The 18,131-nt window shown below is 44.6% G+C and overlaps 1 protein-coding gene across 7 annotated transcripts in view; it reads left to right on the forward strand.

The window, feature by feature from the left end:
* The window catches only part of GLI2 (GLI family zinc finger 2), a 400,141-nt gene that overhangs the window by 212,502 nt on the left and 169,508 nt on the right, over positions 1–18,131 (forward strand). The window contains exon 1 of one of the 7 annotated variants that reach the window (XM_083842021.1): positions 2–11,292. The exons of 5 other annotated variants lie outside the window; for them this stretch is intronic. The gene's annotated coding sequence lies outside the window, so the exon portion shown is untranslated. Of the gene's footprint in view, position 1; positions 11,293–11,323; positions 15,915–18,131 lie in introns of those variants that run through there. One more of the 7 variants, XM_083842020.1, reaches the window with a different exon arrangement.

Raw genomic sequence — 18,131 nt, forward strand, 5'->3', positions numbered from 1 at the left:
TGCTTATTGTGTCTTTTCATCGTGCTTTTGAATTAATTATTATGATTATTTTTTTTTTTTTTCCATCCCCTCCCGCGTTTGGCGGAGATGCTCTGCGGGGGTTGGGCAGCAATTTGGAGAGGGGGGTCCCCTCGCACCGGGTACCCAGGGAGGGGGGGAGAAAGGGGCCGGGGGGTCCCATCCTGTGCCTCCCCTTCCTCCTCCCCCCCCCCCCGCAGGTGAGCAGCTGCTCCCGTGTGTCCGTGCGTCTGTCCGTCCGTCTGTCTGCCCGGGGTGGGCTCCGGGCCGTTGTTTTGCCCGGGGGCTGCGGTGACAGTCCCCGCACCGGGATCGCCTGCCCCGGGGTCCCGGAGGACAGCGGGGGTCCCTAAAGCCACCGCTCGCTTCGCCTTTTATTTTATTTATTTTTTTATTACCCCCCCCTCTCCCCTTGGCACCCCCCGGGAGGGGCAATCTTTCGACAAGTATATTTGCTGAGGAATTTAAAAAATTCCCTGCTGCAACTTGATCCCTGTGTGATGAGGAGCGGCTCGGAGAGACCCGGACTCCAATCCTATTAAGGACTTAGGGAGTTGAGAGTTTTTCCCCCGGACTCGGAGGCTCTAAAACAATCGGGGAGGAGGGGAGGGAGATGGGCTCATCTGGATGCCTTTTCTGCCTCGGGTGATTGCCATCATTTCCTGGGAAACCTGACTTTTCCAGCGCAAGGGGCTCGAGCTGCTTAGCAGTGGTCCTGCCGCCGGCTTTCCCAACGGTTGCGGGGTTTTATTTATTAGTATTTTATTTTGCTAACCCGCTGCCCGCCCGTAGAAACTTCCCGGCACGGGATGGGACGGGGCCGCGCCGTGCCCCGCCTGCCCCGGGCGCTGCGGGCAAATCTGTGCAAACCCCGCGCAAATCTGTGCAAACCCCGCGCAAGTCTGTGCAAAACCCCGCGCAAATCTGTGCAAACCCTGCGCAAATCTGTGCAAACCCCGCGCAAATCTGTGCAAAACCCCGCGCAAATCTGTGCAAAACCCCGCGCAAATCTGTGCAAAACCCCGCGCAAATCTGTGCCAAACCCCGCGCAAATCTGTGCAAAACCCCGCGCAAATCTGTGCAAAACCCCGCGCAAATTCGCGCCCTCTGCGCGGGGCCGGGCGGGGTCCCCGCCTTCCCACGGACGCCCTCATGTTCCCTGCAGTCCCCCGGACCGGAGGCTGGCGTGCCCACCGTGGTGCACGGAGGAATGAGCATTTCATTGGCCATCCTGCGTGTTATTTCTGCAGGCACGCATAAAGGGAGCAGTTGGGAAACTTTGTCCACCCCCCGCCAGTCCCCTTCTCCTATTATTATTATTATTATTATTATTATTATTATTTTGTAATTGAAGTTGTCGGGATGCACGAGAATTTGAAAGCAAGCGTTCGCCTCACATGCTGCATGAAACAACATTTAAACAAATATTGTATTGGCGTGCACTGTGGAGTTGGTGCCAAAAAAGTAAAGTAAATAAGCCATGAAATTCAAAATATACAGAAGTGGAATAGACTGATTTGTTGTAAGACTTACTGATTTGATCTGTTTGTTCTAGCTACCTTGCTGTAAAAAAAAAAAAAAAAACAACCCACAACATTATGCTTTAAGGTCTAAACCTAATTCACTTAACTTCACTTAAGAAGAAACTAAGTGTGATCCGTACTGTACGTTCACCTGGGAAAGAGGATCCTGCTAAATAATTGCTTATGCTCCCGGGATGTTTGAAATGCACGGTAATTACTGTACACAGCAACTACAGTTGGTGAATTGGTTTGGTTCAACTTTTCTGATGGGCGGATACAGTAATTTGGATTTTGGCTGGAACTTCAGGAAATGTTGACACCTGTCAAACTTTGAATTGCAATAAAAATGTCATATTGAAGGTTATTGCAAAACTGACAACTTTTAAGAAGTGAATGAAATTTATTATGGCTTTTCCACTGTAAACAACTCTTGAAAATTTGTCATTTGATTGAAAACATGACCTATCTGTAGTACTAAAAAGTGCCTGATCCACTGAAGATGAACTGCTAATCTACGGGTATGTGTATATCCGAGCCTCTGGTGTATGTTTGTGAAAGAGCTAATCTTTAAAGCAAGGTGAGGCAAGATTCACTTGATCTTGAATGTTGTTATTGCTTAAAGTATGTGACTTTGAAGTGCCCAGAAATGCAACTGCTGTTCTTCAAAGAAAAACAGATCTCGAGGACTGTTTCCAACTTCCTTTCAATGTCTTTTTTCCAGTGTGTCAAAGGGGATGTATACAGATGGACAAATACTGTTTGTGTTAGGTCATTCATTTAGAGAAAAATTAGAGCCATAGAAGAATTTGAACTAGATGCATATGCCAGTATAAATCTGGCATAATTTCAGTGAAGCTACTCCAGTTTATGCTTGTGTTAAGGAAAACAGAACTTGACCTCAGATATGCAATACACAGCAGCCTGCATTCCCTGGTGTCAAACTGAATGCTGAAGTCACATTTGGATAAGAAATCTCTCTTTTTTTTTTTTTTCCCCAGTGTAATAGTATATAGTGAGAAAAATTGGCATAGTTTTAAAAGCCATTGAAACTTTTATGGCAAAGGACTATTTTTGACTCTGTTTTCTGTGATTCTAAAGACCTTAAAGGCTTATACCATAACGTCCCTTTCACGTTTGCATAGAAGCTGTATACAGACTGGGGGGGCTATGGGAGCAGCTGCTTAGGGGAAGGGTTATGTGATCACTCCAGCATTGTATAAGTTTAAAATGTTTTTCATGATCCTGATACTTCTATTTAGAAAGTTTGACTTTTTAAATGAGTTTTCTAGTCCCTTGACCCCATCCTTCTTTGTTTAAGGATGTGGTGGAACATCTGACCTAATATCATTAACATTATCCTCATTCTGTGCTTGTAAGTATGGAGGACACTCGGTTAACTGCCTCCCCTTGGTTTTGGTGGCCTACTGTAAGCCAGTTGTTTGCCCTGTAGTCTGAAAGGTACACAGATACTTCATGCTTTTGTACTCCAAGAAGTGCTCTGTTCATAGAGAAGTTTCCAGTGCAGATTAGCGAAAGCAGTGGATTCAGTAAGCAGTCACCAAAATCTGTATGTATTTGTGCAGCAAACACCTATCTATTGCTTCATCACAAAGCCTCCACTTAATAATCTGCCCAAGGATTTCAAGGCAGCGAGTTTTTTCAAAGAAGCTGCTTAGGAACATTAGATGTGACTATAGCATCAAACTAATTAGTTGCCACTCCATTTCTATGAAGCTTCCAGGGCTTTATAGAAATGCAATATTTGCACTTCTCACTTGCTGCTGAGACATTGAGGTTAAGCAGCCTCTGCTTTTTTGTCTGCTTTTTTACTGATGGGAAAGATTCCAGGGCATTGTTCAAGAGCTGCGCAACCCCCTTATATACCTGGGTAAATATTTTAAACAGTTGCGCATTTGGACAACTTGTCACAAAGCATTAAGTGGTATTTAGGGTTTACTGCTGTTTGCTCCAGCTCTGTTCCCAGGGCCTTTTTAAAGAAATGCAAAACAAAAGGAGGTATTCGAGAATTAATTAAATCAACCCTAAATAAAATAACAGCAATGAACAAATCCTAGTATGAGTGACTCTGAGAAAACATTGTGTTAGGAGGCAAATGCTACACGTGTGGATGGGTGGCTCTGTATGTGGACACACTTGTGTATGTTGGTAATATGAATAATTCTTGACCCATGTAATAGAGCAGATTGCATGTATGTGCATCTTCTAGAAATTCACTGGTATGTGGTGTCTGAGCAGCGAGAATTGGATCTTGCATGGTAACCTTCAGAGCTGAAGAGGTGACAATTTTGTGGGTTTCCTACAGAGATACCCGTGGACAAGTGACTGGGTCATCAGGTCCAATTTTCTGCAGGCCAGGTCCAGTTGGAACCAAATACATGTTAGATGCGTATAGTGCAGGAGTGGCTGCAGAACTTTTCTTCGTTCACACTCTTCTGCAGAACCACACCCCATTCCCTGTAAATTCTTCTTAAAAAAAAAAAAAAAAAAAAAAGGATACTCAAATGCTAAAACATGCTTCAGGAAGAGAACAGGAAAGTTGCTATCTTGTAATTCAGAAATACAGAACAGCAAAAGTTATTTGGCATTGGTGAATCTTCAGTGTCAGAGAAAAAGAGGCCTTGGTGCCTGGAAGTGGACACCCAAATTAGAAAAGACATTTGCAAATAGGTTCCTTTGGGTCCCCATTGTAACGAGTGGAAGCATTTATGGTGCTGTCACTGGGCACGGACCCCCAAATACATGAGTCACTGGTGAATCTTTTTTCATCGTTTCACAATTATTTGAGCTTGACTGTCACCTTTCTGCAATTATAAATATTCCAAAAGAAAACAATACAAATTAGAACTGTAGGTACCAAGATCTTTGTACTGGATGTATTTCTTTTTACTTTCTAAGTGTTCTTTTTCATATGAAAAGAGTTTAGCAGCTTTATCCTTATTCAAGGCTTTTCTTTTTGTATCTGCTGGGGAGAAAACCATTAATTTTGTGGAATGGTGAGAGTAAGCCTTAAGCTGTCTTTGACATTTTAGTTTAACTTGAATAGGTTAATTTTTTTTTTTTTTTTAAAGAAAACAAGTTGGTGGGAAGTGTGTTTTAACTGTGAGCGCCCGATTTCGACCATTAGCATGAGAAAAAAAGTTTTAGTGCATTTACTATTGTATTGAATGAAGAGTTCCAACAGTCAGGGAAAAGAAAGTAAAAGGCTGTAAAGAAATGATGGTCTATTCAGATTATTCAGCAGCCCAAAGCTCTGGTCATCTGCCTCTGAAATCTGTGATCGGGATATCACTTTTATCTTCCTGTGCCTTTCTCTCGCCTTTTTCACATGTTCACTTTTGTCAAGGTTTATTGATCACGTTTTCTTCTCTGCAAATCTGTGGAAAATTTAATGAACCAAAAACAACAGAGAAATAAAAGGAACTTTTTATTCATTAGCACTAGATTGAATTTTGTTCTATAGTCACTACCCTCTTGCCTTCCATGTGCGTCATTGTGTCATTCCTGTAGCACTTACAGTACCTACAGTGGAGATGGCTGCATTATTAATTCTGTTCCAGGGAAAAGTTTGTTTAATGTGTGTGAGATCTCATAGCAAATCCAGCCCTGCTGCTTGTCTCTTGTTCTGCGCCCTCCTGACATTCAGATTCTTGACTGCGCTGCTTCTGCCGCTAAATACCTTAAAGTGTGTATTCCGCAGAGCATTTACCTCTGCAAGAATGAAATGTATTTGCTGCCTAGCAATTAAACCCAAATTTAAATGATTGCAGATTAGTAGTAGTTATTTACAATCCTGATTGTTTTGGTGCTATGATCCTTGTTCATTACACATCTGCTTTGCCATGGTGCTGCCCCAGAGCGCTTTGTGATGCAAATGCTTTTGTTAACTTACAAATAGTTTCAGTATCTAGATCATCTCAGGTGACATACTTAAGTCTCTTCTTTTTTCCCAGATGGACTTAAAAAGCTGTAATTAAATGTGGCTTCCAGTATGATTAAGCTTTGCTAACATCTTCCGTGGAATGATTTACTTGAACTCTGCCACTTTCTGATCCTGTCACTGCGAGATTTTTAAATAAAGGCCTTTTTAACATTAATTTCATTTCATTTAGTGCAGCTTGTAAGTGTAGGGAAATGAGTTAAAATTGAGCATATATCTGCCTGAGAGATTTCTCGGGTGTTTTCTGGCTCCAAAGAACTTCACTGCTACTCTAAGTTAAACGCTGAGGTGTAGGTCTCAGGGGAAAGAAAGCCCCAGAGTTCTGTAGAATAGTCCCAAATACTCCAATAATGAGTAAGTACCATCAATGCTGATACTTTTAAGGGATGAGCTAAAAGCCACAAAAGGTCATCGGTACTGGGGTTTATAATTTCAGATGCAGGGATGGCACATCTGTGACTGCATCTTTTATTTTCTGTGCACAAAGTGACAATCCCTCCTGTAGGAATGCGCACCTGCAATCTTAAACTGCCTCTAAATCCACTGAAAGGACTTTGTGCCCAGCAGGATGAATCCTACTGGGAAAATCTGGGCTCCTGTTTATAAAAAGAGTAATAAAAAAGACTTTTATGCACTGTGAAATGCGGGATTCTACTGTAGATAATTCATTCAAATGAAACTAATGAAATCTCTTTGGAGGAGCAGGCCTTTTCTGGGATGCAGTGCTGCAAAGTGGAAGCTGGTGTGGGTCCGGTCCCCTGCTGATGGGCACCCTGTGGTCCCAGTTCCTCACCTGTGCCATGCGGTGCCAAATACCCCCCGTGGGGGACCGCCTGGTCCTCCCCAGGATCTGCAAGGGATGGTCAGCTGCACAGCTTAATTCCTGCAAGAGCAGTGGAAAAAAACTTCCAGTGTTACAAATGCGATTCAGATGCGTAGGAGAAGCTGTGATAGCACAGCTTGCTGGTTTGTATTTGTTTCAGGGAAGTTTAAATATCCAGCCTCTGGAAATTAAATCCTTTTTTTCTTTAAACGTCCTATATATTTAGTGAGCGTATTCTCTTGGAGCACAGGGATCACCTGGAAGTTGTCTGGCACTGTGTTAAATAGTTTGATTTAGCTACTAAAAGGCTTTGAAAAAAACTTGAAAACTTCCCACCAAATCTCTTTTCAGCTTGGAAAACAACATCCCTAGCGAAAATCAGTATATTTCTCCCTTCATACTGACCCATGGAGTCCTATTAGAGTCCCTTTTATCGAGCTTTCTTAAATGCAAGGTCTGTCGATTGCTACGGTGTTAAAAGAGCATCAGTTCCCAACACCAAGATAGCGCCTTTTCAGAGCGATCCTTAGCAATGCCTCTTTGTGCAGTGAACAATGCAATAAGTCAGACAGGACTTTCTGAGCCACCTCTATAAGGAACTGTAAGGGCTACTGAAGTACACTTGTGTTAAGTTGAATTGATTGAAATTTAATGGCTGTTAGTAGCTATGAATGGTAATGATTTTCTAGAGTATCTTCACCATGCTTGACATTAATAACGGGAGAGCGTGTATGTGTGATGCTAGTGTGTTACTCATTTTTAAAGATGCTTTCTCCCAGCCCTCTTTCACATAATTTAGTTGTTTTGATGCTTAAAAAAAAAAAAAAAAAAAAAAAAACAGAAAAAAACACCCACACCGTGGGCTTCAAAGAGCACGTACATCTTGTCAACATAATTTTGTGCCCATGATTTTTATTTTTTCCAATTCCAACATAAATCAGACTACAATATAGTAAGAGTGATGAATTTGTTTTACATGCCATCATGAGTTAATGTTATGCAAATGGAAGCTTTACAGGTGCCATGATTTACTTAATAATTTCAAGTTGTAATATTTAAGCTCATTCATTATGTTTGAGTAGAAAAACACAGAATGTTCATATTTTTAAACGTGAAATGTGAGATTTGTGTGCATTTGCTGTGTGTAGTTGCTGTGTAAGCACATTTGATGGCTAAGAAAGAATCAATCAGTGTTCGCATTCGGCATATTATTCCTGTAGATGTTACCGAGACATTTCAAAGAGAATATTTGCATGTAAGGGAGAGGAAGATACTGGTAAAACATCTTTCAAGGATATCAAGAAGCAGAAAACTGCCAAAGCGAAGTTGTTTCTTTTGGCCCTAAAAAGAAAAAAAAAAAAAAAGGCAGATTTGTATGGTTTTCCTATGCAAAGTGGCCTTTATTTGATCCTGAAAGGCTCACTGCAAGCTGCTCCCGGGTCTGCAGTCTGCTCCGTACGCTGAGGATGAGCCGAGGAGCTGGTGAGAGCTATAGGCGTCTCAGGTCAGAGGTGAATGTGAATGTGATCGCAGGGTTTTCTGGCTTTGATATCATTCTTAGTGCGCTTCCCAAAGGCTAAGGACAAGGGGGGAAAAAGTTTGACACATAAATACATCTTGAATCTCTGAAGATAGGAATAGATTTTGACTTTATTTCTCAAAAAATTGAGGTCACTGTGGTCTGATGACAGGCTGAAAGCCCATCACTCAATTTTTTTATATATTTTTTTTCTATATATTTTTTTCCAAATGATCAGACAGGGGCTTGTATTTGATACATTGTATGTGTTGAGTTAGTGACAGCATATTCAGGTTTTGAAGTCTGTGGCCCCAGGGTCAAGGCTTCACGTCAACGTGTGGGCCTCCCTGCCCAGGTAGTAAGAATTTCACTGATTATACTATAAAAGAGCCAAACCTGTTAAATTTGCTAATGCGGGTGAATTAAAAGTGACGTGTTTCGAAAGGTGTTTGCTTTACTCAACAGGACTGTGGGTCTCCATGACTTCTACAGCCACTAATCTTGTGGGTAGGCTCGGAGCAAGAATTGGCCCTCGATCGCCTGCACCCATGGGACCACGGGCAGGGCGCAGGGTGCTGCTTGGCTTCCAATGCTTCTCACAACCTCTCCTTTTGCTGGACCTGTTCTCGAAGAACTTAGAGGAGAAATAAACCCTGATGCGCCATTCCAGAAGGGTTTAGTTGGGTGTTAAAGGGCCTTTTGGGAAGTGGCGCACAGTGTACATACCGTGATCAAGTTAATTATGTTGCTTTGGCAACCGCAGCTTTGGTATTTCCTGACTAGGGCTTGTTGATGGAATCATATTCCAATATCTGGCATCATCAACACTAAAATCTCTTGCAAAATTGGGTCATATTTGTCAAAAACAGGCAGAAAAGGAGAGGCTGGGGATTTTTCTGATGGTGTTAAAAAATCAGTATTTTAAAATTAAATGCAGGTTTTCTGTTGAAATAAATTTCTATTTAGAACTTTAAAATTGTAGGGAATGTGATAGCCATACAGTTGATTTTTCAGTAGCCTCCAAATGGTTGATTTAAAATTCTGTTTAGGGAAAATTTCAGCATTTTGGGATTTTGTTCCAATTCACAATAAGTCAGGCTTGGATATCTAAAAGTCCTTTGTAGACTGTAGTAACTGTACTTCTAACTTTGGTCTTCCCTTCTCAAAACTTTAATAGAATATAGAGCTGAGCGTAGTATGTGCGTTACTTGACCATGGCTAATTTTTTGGCCTTTGTTTCATGGTGTGTATAGTTGGGGTCTTTTCCCCAGTTATTTTTAAAGAAAAGGGAATGAAGGAGGAAGCCCTCGCACATACTGTGGATGTATCTTCTCAGCAAAGCCTGCACCTAATGAACGACAGTGCTGCAGCACCTTAGCCTCTATTTTCTACTCAAAAAATTGTTCTTTCTCCTGCATTTTATTCCTAGGCCTCTGGCAGGGCTTGCTAGAATTTAAACTGTGTGTAGGACTTATTCTGAGAAAATCAGCGGTGCTGGAGGTGAGTTCATCAGTCTGGGACAAAGCAGACGGGGGAAGTGTGGGCGGCGAATGGCAGGTCTGGATCTGCCTCGAGGGGATGGGGATGGAGGCTGCGCTGCTCGCCAGGAGCGCGCGAGGTGAGGTGAGGGATCCTCCTCCTTTCCTTTCCAGAGGGCATTTCCAGCGGTGCAGCTGGCAGGGGGATCTTTGCCAAGGCAATCTTCCTTTCATCTGTTCTCAGGGTAGAGATACCCAAGAGTGAGACGCCATCCAAGGCACTGAGGATAGGAGGTGAGCAGGGCTTTCTTGGGGGACCCTGCTGGCGGTGAGCCGGCGCCATGCTCTGCTGCCCCTTCTGGGCTGGATCCTTTCAGGCCACGGGTGTCTCCGCACCACCGGCTGATTTACCTCAGATTAGGCTGGGAGTTTATAGAGCGTTGGGCAGTCTGATGCCGGCATGCTCCAGCTGTCAGGCTGAAGGAGGGGACGTGTAATGTTGTGGGACTCGTAGCCCTGGCCATCTCGGTGTCGCCCCTTCCTGCTGAAGATGCAACATCGCAGCGTAAGGGGGACCTGCTGGCTTCACCCCAGTTCCCACCTCCCTGCCGCTGCCCGTGGAATAACCAGCAGGCTGAGGGGGTTCGCCAGCATCTGATCTCCATGGAGAGCAGGTGACAAAGTTGGCTGCTCAGGATGTGCTCTTCAAAGTGACTTTTCCGTCCCTTCCTCGGCTGCTCTCTCCTGGCGTGGTGCAGCCGAGGGGCTGCCACCTGCACCCTGGCGATGGCTGGATTTTATGCTTCCTGCAATGAAGGCCGGGCAGTTGTGGGTTGGTGTGTTTTTTTTCCTTGTGCTACATTTTGTTAGCTGCTAGGACGAGGTCTGTGCATCTCCTGAGCAGGCTGGACTGCCGAGCCGCTGGCGCAGTAGTTCATTCAGACAAAGTGCATTGCTGCAGGTGCTCTTTGGCTGGCTGACTGCTTCAGGTGGCACACCTCTCCTCAGCTCAGCCTCTCCGCTGTTTCGACATCTCCTGTGAGCTAATGGAGCTTAGGCATCATCCGTTTCTCCCTCTCCTTGGAGGTTACAGACTTCTGGACACCCTTGAGATGGAGTTTTAAGGTCATTGGTGGCATTTTTAGGTCACAGAACTGCAGTGCCCTGTCTTCTCACCAGCTAATCAAATGGCTAATTAGTTCTTATATCACTGCAGTTATCTTTAGCTTTGGTTCAGCTCTGCAGGATGAAGCCTGCTAAGAGACAACACTTGAGAATTATTTGATTGGAAACTTAGAGGCAGATATGGTCAAGAGCCTCCAAATGAGTTTTTGTCTGTATTTATCTGTCTACCTCAATTCATCCATGTATATTAAGGCATTCATCACAGCAAAAAAACAGCCTTCCTGTAAAGCTTCCTACAATTATGGCAGTGAAGATACCAAACACACAGCACTTTTCACTCCATTGTACTTTGGGTTATTTCTACAAGATTTTTTTTTTAAGGCAGTTGTGTGCGTATATTTTAGTTTATTTTAGTGGATGTGCATTTTTGCATGAGGTTACTTTATCATGCACCCTCTAAAATGCTCGGAAGCGGATACTTGGACAGTGCAAAGCTTTGTGTGCATCACAGCTACATTAACCCACTTTATTTCCCACTTTTCTGAGGTGCTGATGGCATCTGGTTGCGACAGATGCTTTATGATAAAGCCTTCAGATCAACATGCCTTTGGAGACATCAGTGCTCTGTGTTGGTACTTGCAGACTGCTGTATCCAAATACTCTTCTTTAATTGTCTTATTAAGTAGAGAATTAAGCTCTGTGCTTTGACTGTTTTGGTGCCAGTGATTCTTATTGCAGGCTTTGGCACGGCACCGCGTTGTGTTTTAAAGAGACAGCATCACTTTAATGATGTGGGAACTGAGTTGGAGGATAAAATCCGCTGAGAACAATGGCTGACTGAGAGTACGGTACGTAAAATCTGATTTTATGTTCTTCCCTCCAGACTATTAGGTGGGGGTTTCAGTTCAAATGCCTGCGATGATTTCAGAAATAAAAAGCAGAAATTCTCACTGCTGCCAGACCACAGGCTCCTCCGCGCCAGACTTGCAGACGAATGTCACATGTTGCTGTATGTTTTGAAAGCATACCATGTGTTATTCTTTAGCTGTCTCAGTCCTCCCCCCAGCTATATAATCTTCTCCCTCGTCAACCTCACAGAATAACTTTTAATGAAATAAACTTTCTTCTTCCTCCCCTCCCGTGCAGGCTGGGGGCTCGGTTACCCCGTACCTGTCACTCCATGGGAAGGTCTCTGCCTGCGAACTCACAGCAGTGATTTTAACTTGACTTAACGTAACTCTGCCTCTCGTGCTTTAAATCAGGCACTTTTGACACTGATATTGCAGCTTATGTTGTGTGTTAGGATCAAGAGCTCACAAATCATTAAACATATGGCTAAAACTTTTTTTTTTTGGTGAGGAATGTATGTTTCAGTTTAACTCAGCTGTGGGTCTAGATAACAAATGCTTGCCATTAGAATTACTGTGTTTCCAGAAACAGTTTTTTTACTCCTCCTTTTCTACTGTCTTGGATTAATGTTTCCTCCAGCTAATGACAGGACTGGACATGCAAACTAGATTAGAGCATAGTGTGAATAGTATGAGCTGAAAATGCTGGCATCTCGCTTTATTGTCTACAAGGTTAAGCGGTTTACTGTGAGCTTGCAAGAAGTCAGCAGAAAGCCACCAGAAAAATTAATCCAGGACCCTTGGGTGCCCTCCCGTCATGAGGGCAGTTCCCAGGGAATTTGTCTCTAAAACATCCTTGCTGTCCCCCTGTCCCACAGCGATACAGAGCTTTCCTACAGGAGAGAGGTCAGAGTCTGGCCACCCGTCAGACACCTGGGTTTTACCCAGGTAAAACCTGGTGATACCACAGTAAATAAACCCGCTAATAGGAAAAAATGGTAATATCTGGTAAAACCAAGGTAATACCCTGTCTGTGCTGCCTGCGGCAGTGGGACACCGCTCCTCCTGCTGCCTGCGGTGCCAGGGTCAGGGTGGCAGAAGAAGAGGTGACAACTGCAGCCTGGTGCCGTGGCTGCTGTGGGCGGTGAAGGATGCTTCGCCTCGCGGCAGCTCCCCGGGGCTGCCGGCCACAGGAGGTCTGCCCCTGATTTCAGCAGAGGCAGGAGGCAGCCAGCGCTTTCGCTCAACATCTCTGCTAAGTTTGGCACACCAAAAAAGCACAGCTGCTTGGATTCTTGTAGAAAAGGTCATTTGAGTTGGTCCAGGACTTCAGATCACATCTTTGATAGGCAAGGAACTGTTGGGAAGATAAATTTAAACAAAATAGAAGCTGGTGGGGCTAGGAAGCCAGGGGCAGCTGGTGCAAGAGATCATACATACACGTCTACACACGCTAGCTGTAGGTATGTTCTAGACCTCTGCTGAAAATTCATTATATTTTATATATACTCCTTCTATTCTTCCTTTTTTTTCTTTTTTTTTCTTTATTTTATTTTGTGTGTGGTGTTTTTTTTTTTCCTGTGTTTTTTTTTTGTTGTTGTTTTGTTTTGTTTTTTAGCACTTCCAGGAATGTTCCACAAGCTCCTGAATCCAGCTGTTTTCAGAGCCCAGTTGTTGTAGGTGGTGTTCCTACCAGCCAGGGATCTTTGGTGCTGGGTGTGCCAACTGCTGTCCCAGCTTCCAGGTGTACCAGGGACCGGATAAGTCCCCATACTTATTCTTCTAAAATCCTAGATTTGAATCCACATTGAAAGGCTGGATCACAGCCGGAGTCTTGGGTGTCAGGCTTGGAGTTCTCCCTCCTGTAGAAAGGAATGATTTATTAGCTTTCTCTGAAATCCGGACAAGAATAGAAAGTTCATGTTTCACGTTTAGGTGTAATTGTGAATGCGATGTTTGAATGATGAGGTGTACAGTGTTCAGAAAGAAACCTGGCACCGTCCCACCCCAGTGCAGGGTTTCCACTCGGCCGTGTCTCTGACGGATCAATCTGGTGCGTCCCGCTGTGACTGGGACCTCCATCCTCACCACTTCCTCAGGTGTACGGGGGGCTCAAACTGCGCACAGGAGCCAGGTGTGTTGTGGTGGCAGAAATACTGGTGGGACACGGCAAGCGCCAGCGCTGGGCTCATCAGCCTAATGGACAGCAAGTGCCATGTCCTGCCAAGCCGAGATATTTAGCCTGTGTCTATGGGGAGGAAGATGAAGATCCTCGTCTCCCTCTGGGGATATTGCAAGGGAGAGACTGGGCTGCAGTGAGGTGGGAGGGCCATATGGTGTAGAGGTAAAAAGGGAACAGAAAAGCTTGAGAAAGCAGGCGTAATTAGTGCTTCTCCTCACAAAACAACTTGATAATTTTTAAGTGACATTTTTCTGTTCAGGACTGAGTTGTGTTGATTGTAGGAAGGCTCTAACACTGCTTGATCTCAGGCTAGTGCTGCTCACTGAGAAAACCTAGGGAGGAATTTGGGCTGTAACTGGAGATGAGACGGTCTTTGTCCTAGTGAATAAAAGATGTACTTAAAGAAGCATGTTAGCTTCTGCCAGGGTACAGTTTTCTAAATGTGCAGTCAGGTGGCACTGGTTGCCCTCACCAGTAACTTGAAGGAATCTCAAGAAAAGATTCCTGCCTGCTGACAACCAAATCACCTTGCCTCCCTTGGGAGAGTTTGTGGATGATTTTTCATTTTCTTGCATCCAGAGTCCTCAGAGATACAGTTTTAAGATGAGGAGTCAGAGATGAAAACTGCTGCTCACATGGACAGGTCACCTACACCTGGCAGGCAAGTTGGTTGAGGAGTCAGCTACTGTTAACGCTAACATACCCCTCCTATCTCATGGGCTGGTTTTGAGCTCTCTGGAGCCCCTAACAGCGGTGATTCTGTCTCATCTACTGGAGAAACCCCAGAGATGCAGTTTCCAAACACCTCTACTCCTTGAGGAGACTCTCAGGTGCAGCACTGCAGGTTGCCTTCTCCTCCCCGCTCCCCGGGGCTGCCGTGGGCATGGGTACTGCATAGGGCATTTGGAGCATGTTTGCAGTGCCACGGCGTGAAGCCCTGAGTCAGCATCTAGTGTGTCTTTCTAGAGGCAGGAGAAAGGGTGACCAAGTGTTTTCACGTGATAGGCACGTGCAAGAGGGCAGCTTGACTTAGTCCCTTGGAAATACAGGTAAATGTTGCAGCTCCAACGTCCTCATCAAGGGAGCACAGCTGCTGGTTGTACCACAGGTTTATAACAAAAAGCTCACGAACGACGACTGCTTTGTGAGATAAGTGTGGCTTAGAGAGCCTTCCTGCAGCCTCACGCATGTTGTTGTGGACCCCTGTGAGCCGCTTGTGCTAATGTGTTAGACAAGGAGTTATGCTTTGAAACCATCCAGAGCTTGTGCTAGCACAGAATGGCTGCTTACCCTACAGCCCTGTAAAAACAACAAGTGATACGTGCTCCGCAGTGTAGCTTGTTTGCATACCAGTATGCAGGGGCTGTTCGAGATAATTGCTATAAACTAGAAATCTCTAACAGGTTTGGGACTTGCATTGCTGCGACAGACCTTTCTTCTGTGGTGTTGTCACAGGGGCACGTGAGAAGCTGTTTGAACCAGATCTCCTTGATTTATGAAAGAGGTGGTTGTAACTTTGGTGATTTCCAGTGGGGCTTCTCAGAAAGCATTGCTTTCCCTGCCCTTTCCTTATCTGAGAGAACCTTTCCTGTAGTCTGCAAACCTCATCTTATCTTCCAGGGAACTTGTGGGACATATATGTGTTGCAGCTCTGGTTATTAGCAATGCCAGCATGGATTATCAGAGAAGACAGAACTACTGCATTGTCATGTGGGGAGATCATAGATCTTTTACAGTCTGTTTTTTAAGGGAGATCTTTGCCTTAAAGTCACTGATCTTCAGTGAACCAGCCAGTGCCCTGTAGAGAAGGCTGGAAAGCTCTGCAAGACCTGCACCTAGAGCAAAAGCACATTTAGCTCGCAGCCAGCCACAGCATGTGCTGCCTTTTGGCTCCCGTGGAGTTCAGGGACGTGAAGAAGACCCAAAGAGACAGGCTCCCAGATAGCCTGCTGGGATCTGGGGTAAATACTGTTGGGGAAAGAAGCGACATAAGACACCAAACCTGAGGGAACCAGTTTTCATTAGTTCTGCAACCCGTTGGACAACTTGTGTTCTTTTATTAACTTTTTATTACGGCAAAAGTGACTGGAATAAAAATAGTCTAGGTGCCAAGGGGATAAACAGTGAATTAAAAGGATTAAGGTCTGAACATTTTATTGCTTTTAGAATGATGTTATTAGATTTACTAGCTTAAGTTAAATTTACATGGCTGAATTACTTCTTAACTTAGTAATGAGTTTTGTGGAGAAAAACACATCTGTTTAGGTGTTTCAGAAGGACTTCATCCAGAATATGTCATCACTCTTTAGGCCATTATGGAGGTGTAGAGCAGCCATCCTTTCTGTCATAAGCTAAAGGGATGCCGACTGGACATTTGATTCTTCTTCTGGAAGTCCCTGTGATCTGCACATTGTGGAAGGGCCAAAAGCAGCTCCTGTAGGTAAGATAGCAAGAGAACAACTAACAGTGTTACGTTAATTATATCACCAACTGCAATATCTTATATAATTTTAGTGTTCTTAAACTCTTGAGAAGTTTTAAGATAACTTGTTTTTTGAACGTATACAAGCCCTTTGTGTTCTGAAGATAGCGTATGGCCAACTGCTGACTGACAACAGCAGCGGCAAATCTGTTTGAGGTCACCTGCAATAAACTTCTCTCCTGACACCTGGTGACACAGTCAAGCCCAGTAAATAACTGTCGTGCTCCTGCCCTTCAAAGGGCTCGGGGGTGCTGGAGGTGTGTGTGTTAGCTTCCTCTGAATCCACAGTGCTTGTGTGTGGCTCTTTCCCCCATAGCTCCTTGCACAGCACACTTGCATGTTGGACAGAGTCCAAATTTCCTCCCTCCTGGGGATTCCTTTGCTGTTAATTTAAGTGATGGCAAATGCAAACTTCTTGCCAGAGCTTGCTGTGTGTTTTTGGATGCTTTTTTTAGCTGTTCCCTGAGGGGTCAGCTTTTGTCCTTCCTCACTGTACTTTTCTGCTTTAGGGAGAGAAGCCATGAGCTGGAGCTAATAGGTCCCACCTGGCTTTGATAGTGTCTCTGCTGTGGCTTCAGTACCTAAGTGTCTGTCACAGTTTTCGTAGAGTTTTGCTTTGTTGTTGTCTGTACAGAGCTGGGCTTATAATAATGTGAGTGTGTATGTAATTTTTATCCTAACAGCAGACTGAATCATTCATGCCTGTAATAGTGTGTCTAGTTCCCATTAGATGATTGTCTGCAGCACTGTAACTCGGTGATTTTAGATGCTGAGAGGAAGTTAAAATTAGAAAAATCACTGTTTTTAATAGCTACACAAAATAGCTTTTCTCTTTAAAAGTCCTGTGGTGAAGACACAGTGTTAATAGGGGTAGAGTGAACATGTTGAAAAGAAGCGACCGCCCATCTACCCTAAGTCCAAACTGAAGATTTACAGGCTATCATCTCAAACTGGGGACGGCCCAGACAATGTGCCACAGACTGGAAAGCGCTTGGTGGCCACAGTCTCCTTTCTGACAGGCCAATGGTAGCCAGGAGTGTACAGCTGGAAAAGTTGGAGGGCAGCTCTTCTGTTTGAAGTTATCTGTGACTTTGACCTCCCTCCAAGGGGCCTGCCCTTGTCACCAGAGTGGATTTTGGGCTTTGGTGCCTCCCCAGCTGGGCTCTGTTCTCCAGGATTATTCTCCACGACCTTCGTCCAGCCGTGAGGCTTGTGCTTGCACAGCCAGGAGTCGGTTCAGTTGTGGTTTTACTCCCATCAGCTATTTTCAGCAATCCTCCTCTTATTTGTCCAGATGATTTTGCCGGAGGAAATGTGCAGTGGGATGTGTTCACAGGGCAGGGAATAACAGCAGTGGCTTTATGGAGATGCAGGTGTTGGAGGAATGTTGTCTGTTTGTGCTTCGTTTGCGCTGGGCTTCTGCAGGGTGCTGTGCTTTCTGTGACCATCCAGGGTGTTTTTAAAAGCAAAGTATTTGGCTTAGCGCAGAGGTATTAACCCCGGCCAGTGTGTAGGTGGGAAGGCCCTGGTGTGGCCTTCCCTTTCCTGATGGGTTGAAAGTTTCTGATGGAAGAGCTGGTGTGTAGAAATACTGTATGGTGACACCTAGGAGGCAACTGGAAATGATGGTGAGAGAGAGATCAAGTGTGGCCTCCTGGATGGAGAGAGAAATCCTTGTGTGAGTCTGGGAGCAGTGTGGCAGGCCGACTTGGCATTTGGTGAAGTTACCAGGTGACTTGTGGAGAGTATGCAAGCAGTAGCACAGCATTTCAAACTAGGATTCAAGAAAGAAAAATAACCTAGACTGTCTGTGGAAATAAGCAGAGGAGAAGAAACCTACGAGGAAGCATCAACCAGGATTCCAGGGTCCGAGGGCATCAATGGCGGAGTATGAGAAGGCTGTGAATTTGCTGCTTTTGGTAACCTAAAAAGACCCAAAGAGGGTTTGGGTGTTTGTCCCGTAGTGAGGAGGCAGCAGGGATTCGCAACATAGCATTCGTAACCACAGCAAGTGTAATGCATTCAGGTCTGCTTCACTCCCTTACAACAGAGATTGACAAATTGGAGGGAGTTCAGGGGAAAAAAAGTAACAAGAGAGCTTGAGGGATTGACTTATGAGAGAAGACCGAAAGAGCTGAATATGGATAACTTGGCTAAAGGATGACAAATGGGGTG

This window comes from Anser anser, assembly GCF_964211835.1.
Source record: "Anser anser genome assembly, chromosome: 6".
NCBI lineage: Eukaryota > Metazoa > Chordata > Aves > Anseriformes > Anatidae > Anser > Anser anser.